The sequence below is a fragment of the Tenrec ecaudatus genome, chromosome 8, assembly GCF_050624435.1.
Source record: "Tenrec ecaudatus isolate mTenEca1 chromosome 8, mTenEca1.hap1, whole genome shotgun sequence".
NCBI lineage: Eukaryota > Metazoa > Chordata > Mammalia > Afrosoricida > Tenrecidae > Tenrec > Tenrec ecaudatus.
Genome location: NC_134537.1, coordinates 10,430,846 through 10,443,115, shown reverse-complemented (window position 1 = coordinate 10,443,115; position 12,270 = coordinate 10,430,846).

Below are 12,270 nucleotides of genomic sequence, written 5' to 3'. Positions count from 1 at the left end.
TAAGTGGTTCTTGGCTCTGTGGTTACAGAACCACACGAACGGTGTGATTTCATGTATGTAAAACATAGTGTGTAGGGGATCGTGTACTTTGGGTCTTTGGGTGTTTGGTTGGAACATATGTTTCATTTATACCCAAGTGTCCCACATGTTCTTCCAGACCTCCTTCATCCCCTAATTCTGCCCCTTCTCACGCATTTGCAGCACCCGAGTCTCTGACATCTGCTCATAATCAGGAAGGCGCGCCCCTCTTCCAGAGTCCTTTGACTCTGAAGGTCTGCATGAGAGCTGGGTTGAGGGGTGAGAAATGGAGACTGAGTGGTGGTGGTGGTGAAGGAAGGGCTTCCAGTGTGGTTTGCTTGTCTTCCTCTAAAATAAAGCAAATATATGCCACAACCGCGAGAATGAATTCACTTTAAAGAGCCCTATCGGTTCATATGACTACACCTCACATAAGCAGAATACAGACTTTATGTCTTGTCAGTGAATCTCTCTCCTTACAATTCATTCCCCTCTTGTTCTGAGTTGCACCACAGAGATTTCTGGTGTTAACTGACCAGGGAGCGTCTCAGGCCCCATCACTGTTCTGTAATCCCTACAGTCTTCTCTTAAAGGGTGGTGAGGAGGAGAAGGGTTAAAGGAAATTCAGCCGCACACTTACTTTTGTGGTGAATGCCCCATCAACACCCAGACTTTCCCCAAGTACTTACTCATTCTCAAAAACTTCCCTGGGCTCTGAGGCTAGTCTGGGTTGGGTCAAACCCAGTGAGGCTAATGGTGAAGACAGAGGACGTCTTGGGACCACATTCCCTCATTTCACTCCGACAGAAATGAGACTCGAATCTGTGGAACTTAGCCGTGAAAGGCTCTGTTCTGTCCTGGAAATGCTCACGTTTGCACACAAGAGCTCCCCTGCGTTCAGTCCTTGACTCACTCTTGAGGCTTTTCTAAGAGCAGATGAGAAAGAGCTCAGTAGCCAGATGGGTGTGTTAGGGCTTCCAGACTGGTGTTTTCATAGGCTCTGAGGCTAGAGTTCGCTTTCTCCTATCACATTCTTTTGCAAATATTCCTGAGTGTTTGCTCCAAACACCCTTTGAATTGACAGAGGTGCGTTTGCATCTCAGGGAACCAGCAAGGGATGGGGGCGGTTGGGGGCAGAGAAGGGATAACTGGCGGAAACGACAACGCACCTAACAAACACACAGTTGGGCCATTCTCCCATGATTCCCGTTCCATCTGGGCCTCTGCAGAGAACAGGGGCACCGACCAAAGATAATCACTTAGTTCTCCAAGCCCACAACGCGATGAAAGAAAGAGACACTGCCGGGCTTGTCTCCCCAAATTTGGATCCGACCCTTCGGATTCCAACATTGACCGCCCGACTGGAAGGGGGCTGTGCGGTGAAAGGAGGCAACGGGAAGGAAGGAAAGGTGGTGATGGCTGTCTTCCAAGAGTGGACTGTTCTTCTCTGGGGAAGGACTCTGCTGATGAGAATAATCCCGAGTACACCAGGGCTCAGGGGAACCAGCCTGCTTTCCGGCCGATGCGTTGCTGAGAGTTGCTATGGGTGAATTCTGACTGAAGGCGACCCCTGTGTGCAGAGACCTGCTCCCCACGGTTTCCAAGGCTCTGGCCTTTAGGAAACAGAGCACCCAGGCTTATCTGCTGAGGGGCCACCGGATGGATTCGAAACACCAAGTTTTCATTGGACACTGAGAGCATCCCCACGTGTGCCCCTGGGAAATCCCAGAGCCACACGCCACCTAAAAATACTGAACTCACTGCCACCTCATGAAATCTACCCATAGCGACCCTGCAGGACAGGGGAATGGCTCCTTTATGCGCTGTTTTAAAAATGGTTTTTTCAAAACCATTTTATTGGGAGTGAATGCAGATAGCATATCGTTCCATAGGTCAGTCACATCAAGCAGGATTGTACAATTGCTGCCTCCATCAGTTTCAAAACATTTGCTTCCCTTTTGAACTCCTTCAGCCCCCTTTGCCAGTACCTGTGTTCCCCCCACCACCACCCCCACCTCCAGTTTTCTGAGAATAAGTCTGTGTGGGAGAAGAAAGCTTGGTCTGTTTCCTGAGGAGTAGCTGGTGGGGTCAAGTGGCTAATCTTGGGTTAGCAGCCCAACGGCTAGCCCGTAGCACAAGCAAGGTTCTTTAGAGCCAGGCATACCTAGGTTCAAATCTGAGTTTACTGCTTCCAGCTGCAGGACCAGGGCTGAGTGGGGCTGAACTCCCTTTCTGTTCAAAGTAACTGGTAATGACCTCGTAAGGTTGTTGGCAGATTCAGATCATGAGAAGAACGTGGCTCGTGGTATACAGTTGTCAAGGCTAGTTGTTTTTGACCCTACTGCATGGTCACCCTGTGAAGAAGGACGATGGATAACCAACTCTATTTTCAGTCAATAGATAATGGTATCTATTTTCAGTGAGGGTCGCAGGGCAGGATGCAGAGAAGAGGGAATGTGCCCGAGGAGTAGCAGAGGGGCTGAGAGCAGAGTGCTGGTTCCTTGTCCGTGGCTCTGTCTACTCACTGACCAGAGGCCATCTCAAGCTGTGCAGGGCAGAGCTGTGTGCCCCTTGAAGTGCTGTATCTCTGTTGAAATGGACTTCTCTGGCCTGTTTAGATCACATTTCTTTCGAATGGCTCAGGGTTTTTGAGTGCGTGTACATAGGATGAATGCTACTCAGACAAATATGAGATTATGCTTTAGTTTTCTGACGCTGAAAACCCTCCAAGAGAAAGGTAAATCAAGTCAAAATACACTTTGCGACGAGTCTCTCTCTCTCCCTTCGTCCTATCTTTCCTCACTTCCTTGGTCTGTCCATTTATTTATTTACTTTATGTTATCAATTTCTTTTTGACCAACTTGGTTCTAACCCTAGCTGTGCCATCCTGGGAAATCTTCCCCTTTCCATACTATCTTAAGGAGCCCTGGTGCGACGGTTAAGCGCTTGTTTGCTAACCAGTTGTGGTTCGAATCCACTCATGTCTCCACTGGAGACAGACTGCGTCCATAGATCATGTTAGGTAGCTGGAGGCAGCATTAAGGGTTGTCCCTCTACATGCCAAAGCCTCCTTCCCGCATTACAGAAAGAGGGCAGAGTGGAGACCCAAAGCCCATCTGTAGACAATTGGACATCCCTTTACAGAAGGGTCACAAGGAAGAGAAGAACAAGTCAGGGTTCAGTGTAGCAATGATGAAACATACAACTTTCCTCTAGTTCTTTAATGCTTCCTCTCCCCCACTGTCATGACTTCAATTCTACCTTACAATCTGACTAGACCAGAGCATGTACATTGGTAGAGATAAGAGCTCCCAACACAGGGGATCCAGGACACATAATTGCCTCAGGACCAATAATGAGAGTAGCGATACCAGGAGGGTAAGGGGCAGGTGAGGGGAGAAAGGAGGAATTGATCACAATGACCTACATATAACCCCTTCCAGGGGGACAAACAACAAAAAAGTGGGTGAAGGGTTGGTGTAAGACATGACAAAAAGAATAATTTATTAATTATCAAGGGCTCATAACTGGGGAAGAGTGGACGAGCTGATACCAAGGGCTCAAGTAGAAAGAAAATGTTTTGAGAATGATGATGTCAACACATGTACAAAGATTCTTGACACAATGTATGTATGTATGCGTGGATTATGATAAGAGCTGTAAGAGCCCCCAATAAAATGATTTAAAGAGAAGCATGCAAAACAAAACCAAGGAACAAACAAATAAAACCAACAACTATGACAAACAGGGCAGGAAAAAAACTCAATAGAAGAGAAATCAGAAAATGTTAAAAATGGAAACAACTTTAACATGGATAAGGGAGGTTAAAAATGGGGGGGATATTACATTTATATGTAAGCACATTTTCCATAATCAACTTTACAATGTTCTCTGTAGCAAAGCTATTCCCACCCCTGGGCTGTGGTCAAAGGGGATTCACAGGAGGCTTAATCTATGTGGGGGACCTGCAAATGGATTTTGGGCTTCCACTGCCCAGGGTGCTTCTTCCACACGGACGGAGCTGACACCTCACTTAGACAGCTGCTTGTTGTAAAACAGCCCTTGAAGGGCCCACACACTATTCCTTATGATTGTTGGGCACCATCAGATTTCTTCACCACATTTGCATCTGTAATTCCAGTGATCTCTTCATGAGGGCAAGTATTGAGTAGGACCAAGCCACGGTATTTTCAATTGCTACACATACAGGTGAAAGTCGGGCAATGCCTAAGGAAGACCTAAGACCCGATTCATTTAAATTGTGGTGTTGACAAAGACTATAGAAACTATCATGGACTGCCAGGAGGACAAACATCGATCTTGGAAGAACTTTACCCAAAATGTTCCTTAGAAATGAAAATGATGAGACTTTGTCTCGTGTAATTGAGACATGTTATCAGGAGAGACCAATCGCAGGAAAATGGCATCATGCTCGGCGAAGTAGAGAGTCGGTGAAAAGGACGACTCTCAGAGGGATGGATTAACTCAGTGGCTGCAGCAATGAGCTCATACGCAGGGCCAGGCCGGGTGCTGTCTGTTGTGCGTCACATCACCACGAGCCAGAACAGACTTGATGGCGCCTAACAACAACGACAAGCACCAAACACGCACAAGAAAGCATGAGGTGATTCTTTGTAATCACATCTTCACATCTTGGAGGGTTCTGAGTTCCATCAGGATGGCAGAGAAGATGCCAAGCATTTCCTTAGTATGTTTGTTGGGAAAGAATTGAGAAAATGAAGGATTTTGAATGGGGAAGGAGAAATGAATGATCATTGAAAGAATAAGTTGTGGTTGGTGCTGGGTTTTCTGCCTATAGCTCCCCAACCCAGGGTTCTATTTAGAAAAATTGTTAAAGATATAAAGTAAGTATAATAGAAGTATTTCATAAAGACTCCATGTCATACAACTTTAGCTCTTGTAATCATTATTACTAGCGCAATGATCTTTTAAAAAATCATTTTATTGGGGGCGCGTACAAGTCTTATCACAATCCATCCATCCATCCATCCATCCATCCATCTATCCATCCATCCATTGTGTCAAGCACATTTGTACATTTATTGCCCTCACCATTCTCAAAACATTTGCAATGATCTTGAATGGAGTATTTTTGCTGGTTGGAATTAGGGGACAGGGCACAGCTTCCCCCGGCAGTCGGGATTCAATCACCATGACTGTTTCTACAAGGAAATTCTTACAGAAAGGCACCTTCAAGGGTCTTTTCCTGATGGCACCATCTTCTAAGTATTTCCTGGGAAGTTCCTTGGAGCAGTATTATCCCGAAGACACCTTCGTGTGGATACTATCCACCGTTTCCATTTTGGTAGTGCTGCAGTGTGAGGTATGTGACAATCTATCATTTTACCAAGCACTGTGGGGAATTTAGCAAAAAAAAAGAAGCGATTTCTGTCCCCGGCAAAATGAAAGATTCAAATCCTAAAACCTTTTCACTCCCAAACAATTAAAAAGGCCAGATAAAATACAAGAAACATTATCTTCAATGCGTGGATGACCTTGCAAGAAGATGAAGGAACTCTTTAGGGAGCAGAGATGAAGTGGGAGCGGGATTCATCCAGGTGTGTGAGTGAGTGGGTACCTTGACGCACTGGTTGTCATAGACATAAAGGCAGAGAATGTACTGGGCCTCAGGAGAGTTGGACTGGAGTCTTTCTTCCATTACGAGTGAAGTGGATCCTGAACCTGTGGCCATGGACTGACCTCCAAGTGGGACCGGTGCTTGAATGCCGTTATTTGAAAGGTTAGAAAGTAAGTAAACTCAAATCTGGCCAGACCAGAGCTTGTATACTGGTACAGATAAGAGCTCTCAACACAGGAAATCCAGAACAGATAAATCCCCCAGGACCAATGGTACTAGGAGGATAAGGGAAGGGGTGGGGGAGAAAAGAAAAGCCAGGGGGACAGATAGCAGAAAAGTAGGTGAAAGGAGACAGACATCGACCTGGAGGAGACTTTACAGGGGTCCTTAAACTTTTTAAGCAGGGGCCAGTTCACTGTCCCTCAGACCATTTGAGGGCAGGACTATAGTTAAAAAAACAAAAACAAAACTATGAACAAGTTCCTATGCACACTGCACATATCTTATTTTGAAGTAAAAAAATAAAATGGAGCAAAAACACCCAGCAGGCCGAATAAACATCCTCGGTGGGCCGCATGTGGCCCGTGGGCCATAGTTTGCGGACCCCTGATTTATAAATTATCAAGGGACACGGGGGAGGGAGGAAAAAATGAGCTGATACCAAGGGCTCAAGAAGAAAGAAAATCTTTTGACAAAGATGATGACAACATATGTACAGATGTGTTTGACACACGGGTGTATGTATGGATTGTGTTAAGAGATATAAGAGCCCCCAATAAAATAAAATATATATAAAAAGTAAAAGAAGTACGCTAAAAAAATTTAATGTAATGTGGGCCCAGGGTGGTAGCGCATCCAGACACTGAGGAGAATCAGAAGGAGATCCTTTCTGAACTCGGAGAAATTCTTTCGTGGAATTCCAAAGGTTATGACTCACAACAACGAAACCGAAATTCCAGTCCTTGCCAGGAAGCAGGGTACTTTGAGAAAATCAGTAGCTAGAACATGTGCGGGAGCATCAAAAAAGCTCAGGCAAAAATGCCACTATCTTTTAGCTCCCTGTCTCCACAAACATTTCCCCCTACAAACTTTCTAAAGCCCTCTTGTACATTAGGAACAGATTCTGTAGTCTCAGAGTTCATAATGATTAGATACAGAATATGAAATAAATATTCTCACCTTGTCTAAAGAGATATGAGATTGAAAACACGAAGAGTATGAGACAATATAAATGGCCGGGCAGAATTTAAAAGGAACTAAATAATAGTAACAACAATAAGGAAACAAACATTCGTTCTGGAAATAAAATAATATGATTATGGCAAGGACAAACCAATGGTCACGAATAATGGATATTTAAAGCCCCGTGGATGTATTAAATAGCAGACTCAGGATAGTAAAGAATTAGTGAACTCACAGGAACACGAAGCAATTATAAACATGACGTAGAGAGGAAATGTGCTGGTGTCCAGTTCCGATTTGATAGAATGGACAGAGACAATGGCTAAAGAAATAACTGCGGAACAATATTCAAGATAGCTGAAAGACATAAAACTTTAAACTCAGGAATTCTCCCCAATCTCAAGCCAAATAAGTAAAACAAAACAAAAACCACCCTGCCTACAGTGAAGTGGCATAACCACAGAAACAAGAGCAAGATCGCAAGAGCGGCCCTAGAGAAAATGACCTACCAGGAAATGACTAGAAGATTGAGTGGATTTTCTAGTGATGAAATGAGTATGGAATCAAGATCGTTGAGTGATAACCTCACAATAAGGAGACAGCAACCATAGATGGGCTGGGAGAATGGAGACAGAGTTTCAACACATGTGTTTTTGGGGGACACAATTCAATCCATCACACACAGACACATGTGCACACACACACACACACACGCACACACTTCTTGTGTTGTGCCTTGAGGCAGTTCCAGTGTTCTGGAAAGAACATGGCTTTGGAATTCCGAGAACAACCTTTGAATCTCCATGTACCATCCCCTGCTCTGGGTTGACCAAGCATTTCCGTTGATTCCAGACGGAAGGATTTCCTGGCATGTGGGAATTTGGCTATGAAAACCAGGACAGTCCCAAGGCAATGGGACTTTGGTCACGCCAAGTCACCCACTGTCTCAAGTCTCTGGGTGGTGCCAATAGGTCCTGTGCTCAGCTGCTAACGGCAAGGTTCCTGGCGGAAGTTAACCCACAGGAACCTTGGTAGCAAGGTCTAGCGATCTACTTCCCAAAAGTCAGCCATGACGAACTCTATGGGTTGCAGGTCTTCTCTGCACACCTGAAGTTGCAGTGAGTTAGGAACGACTCAGTGGCAATTGGTTCTAAGGACATCATCCGTAGAACCCCAATTTCCTTACCTGTACCTGGAGACTTGAATCCCTATCCTGTAGACTCGTGAAGATTAAATGAGATAAAGGATATGCAAATACAGAGTATACTGTCACTAGACTGTAAAAAAACTCAGCTCAACTCTGTGCTTCATCAAACACTTAACTGAACACACAGAGTCCTACTTAGCACGGATTCCACTCAGCAAGTCAGGCAGCCTTCTTAGCCCTTTTGTCTCCAAGTGTGGTTCATGGGCCAGCAGTGTCTGTGTCAATCGATGGCGTATTAGAAATGAAGCATCAGAATCTGCATTTTAAAAGGTCCCCACATAAGTTGCACGCAAATTATAGTGTGAAATGTGCTGTTCTAAGTGCATGAATTAGCTCATTGATCCTTACAACAGCTCTGTAATTCAAGTGTTGGCTCCTGGGCCCTTACCTGTCTGGATCCCTATATCTAACACAAGGCCTGGTTCAAAGTATTGGTTCAGAATAAGTATATATCTTCCTCTTTCCATTTGGAAGGACAAGGAGAGGGCTGCTGAAGGGTAGACCCAATTTGGAAAAAGTCAATATCCCCCAGTGTTTAAGGGAAGCTGAACCTCCTGGCTCCTTAGGTTGCATCGCATTTCAAGTTTCCAGTCGAGCAGAGCCAATCTGGAGTTTCTTACCACAAGGCCATTGAAGCCAGTGCTACCTCAAGTCATGCAGTGCATTCTGGCAGTGGAAGAATTCGGAGTTGTGATCAGGCAATCATCAAGAAAGGCTCTGTGGCCCAGTTGTTTCCATTTGACAGCAGGTGTGTTTGTGGTTGTACAAGCAGCCAGGCTCGAGAGCCAGTACCTTACAGAAGCTGGCCTCATTTGGAAACCGGCGGAGAGATTGCTTGGCACGCGTTTCAGAAAGATCTTGCTCCGCTTCTGGGAGCCTCAGCGCACTCCCAGAGGGGATCATTAATCAGTCTGATTGCCTTAATTAAAAATATCCAATATTTCATTGGAGGTTAATATCTATTTGCAAAAGAGCTGAAGTTTCAACTGTTAGGTATAATAAACTCAAACGCCGAATTACAGATAATTGTAGACTCTATCAACGCTTGCAGGTCAGAGCAAGGTATAGGAAATGACTTTAATAGTCTCATAGGGGCATTTAAGTACACAACAACAACAACAGCAGCAGCAGCAGCAACAACAAATTCACCATGAGTCAATTGCTATGAGTCAATTCTACTCATAGTGAGCCCACAGAACAGGGCGAAACTGCCCCTGTGGTTTTTCAAAACTTTAACTCTTATTACTAACTACACTAACCTGTGTTAGTTTGGGTTGACTAGAGAAACAAATCTATTTATCTATCTATATATGAAAGAACTTTATATCAATTAGAGCAATTTGTATATTAAGACAACATCCCAGCCCAGTCCAGATCAAATGCATAAGTCTAATAATAGTCCATGGATCCCTCTTCAGATGTACGCAACCACATGCAATGATGCAGAATGCAAGACCACAGGCCAGTGGGTTGAAAGTCTTGTGGATCCAGTGGCAGTGGAAGCATCACAGGGCTGGTGCAGGTTTCTTTTGCATGGCTCACTCAGGTCTCAGCATGGCACCATATGACTTGTCCACAGGAAAGTGAAGCAGAGAGAGAGAGAGTTGTGGCTTACCTCCAGGAAGAAAGAGAGGAAGTTCCCAGAATCCTCACCAGATTTCAGTGGGAACCGTAAATCCATATTTTTGAGTGTCCATATAGATTCAGCTTATATATTTTTTTCTCTGACCATTGACTCTCTTCTCAAGCAGAGTGTGTTGGAAAGTGGATTATTACCCATCGCTTAGCTAGCTCAGAGATGGGTAGCCTTATCCTCAGGGACTTGCCTGGGTGTGCTCTTGATGGAAATTAGGGTACTCGGGTTGCATGGTCAGAAGTTACCTTGACTGTCTTGGTTGGAGGGCCCTGACCCAGTTTTGTAAGCTTTCCTAATCTGCAATTGTTTGCCTGTCCCAATCATGTCCCACGCTGCCTGCATGTGTGATGAATTGATCTGATGCCAAGCAGGATTTTGTGAGTGTTTCCTTTGTTCTTCATATTATATTTGGGTGGCCACATGGCTGTGGATCCTTGGACATCCTTATGGCCTTGTGTTGATGACTTTCCACACCTGGTAAGATTTGTCTTCCTCTTTGTCCTATTGAAAATTTAATGAATGTGTCTCCATATATTAAAACAACAACAACCAAAACCCAACCAACCAATAAACAAAATAAAATAAAAGCAGAAACTGTCCATAGCAGACAACAGTAAGCACTGATTTCAGGTTGTGGATTGGCTCACAGGTCTCTGGTCTTGGCCAGGTTCGCAGCTGGGCTGCCTCACGCAACAGTAATCACTGCTCTGCTCTGCATGACCACAAACACGCCAGGAGCTTAGCGTGGCCTCTTCTGATGGGAACTGGGCAGGGAGGGGAGAGAGAGAGTCATGCAAAATCTCTTGAAGGCTTTATTCCCACCTCTCACCCCCCACCCACCCCCGGTTCACCCCATCATGTCCACCACATTTTATTGGCCACAGTGAGCCATAAAGTGTCCCAGTTCCTGCGGGTAGGAGAGCAATCCCCACCTCTTGGTGGGAGGAACGTTAGTAATGTAATAGGGACTCCTATTATTACGCACCAGGCACCGTGGCAGGTACCTTGTATGCACTATCTTGCTTAATCTCCACAGTCATCCTGCAATGTAAGGAATTTTATCCCCATTTCCTAGTTGGAACAGTGGAAAACTTTGAAAGGTTAAGGAACATGCCTAGTCAGGGCTGGTGAGTGTCCAGAGCTGGGATCTGAAAGCCAAGTCTGAGTTACCATTCTTAACTACTGCATCCCAAGATGCCGATGTTTCATTAAGCCTTCCTCATTTTGGACCCCACAACTTCCTTACAAGGCTCTCTTCCCTGATCTCTCATTGGCAAAGGGTTTACACGGTTGAAATACTTTCTGCTGCCAATAGCTGAGAACAAGTGTCCAGTTGGTTTCAACCATCAGGAACTATGTTGCCTCATGCGACTACTGTGCAGCAGTCCAGATGCAGTTTCCCAAATGGGGTGCTATCGCCCCCTGGGGGCAGGGGCTGCAACAATCCAGTAGGACTGCAAAAGCAGATACCTCCACCTTATCCTGGAGTATGGGCTATAGTACAAAAGTTTTAATTGCCAGGGGGCTGCTGAGTAATCTTTTTTTTTTTTTATCCCGAAAAGGGGGCAGTAGGCTAAATACATTTGAGAACTTTTGTGGCTCTGGTACTGAGTCGTGGCAATAACTCTAGCTGGCCATTGCTGGGTACAGAGGCTTCATCATCAAATAAACTTTCCTCAGAGTGCAAATGCAGGGTCAGATACAGCAGGGGTTGCTTCTGTATTTCAGAGGAGGAAAATGAGTGGCTATTAGAAATGCTCTCTTAAGAGTGAGAAAACCACCTTGCACGAAACCCGTCGAAATCTGCATGCAACACTTCATGGGCTGTATTTGGTCACTTGCACCTTTCTGAACCAATTCTTCAGAAGTGGGAAATATGTGAGCTGATGGGCTGGTTGTGTTGTTACCTGCTGTGGAGCTGGTTTCAGCTCAGAGTCATCCTATCCAACAAACAAAGCACCACAGGTCCTGTGGCATTCTATCAGTTGTTCGGACATTTAAGCCCATTGGTGCAGCTGCTACAGTGGTTCTCAACCTGTGGGTTGCGACCCCTTTGGGGGTTGAATGACCCTTTCACAGGGATCACCTAAGACATATTTCTAATGGTTTTAGAAACCCAGGCACCACACCTCTATCCATCTCCAGGCGGGTCCGCCCACATGCAGATACACCCACAGAAGAGTACCCGGCGTGAAGATTGTGACCTATGCTACACCATGCTTCAAACAACATTTCATTGATTTGTCATTAGAAAGAAATATTTCACGCTATATAATTACATATTGTTTTTGTGGTGAAACACTGTTTTAATTATGTTCAATTTGTAACAATGAAAATACATCCTGCCTATCAGATAATTTACATGACGATTCATGGCAGTAGTAAAATTACAGTTATGAAGTAGCAGAGGAAATAATTTTATGGCTGGGGGTTCCCATAAAATGAGGAACTGTATTAAAGGGTCACAGATTAGGAAGGTTGAGACCACTGAGCTATTGTACCACTCCATCTTGTCAAGGGCCTTCCTCTTTTTCATTGCTTCTTCACTTGACCAAGCATGATACCAAGGGACTACTCTCTCCTCTCCTCCTCCTCCTCCTCCTAACAGTTTTATTGGCACTTCATCCA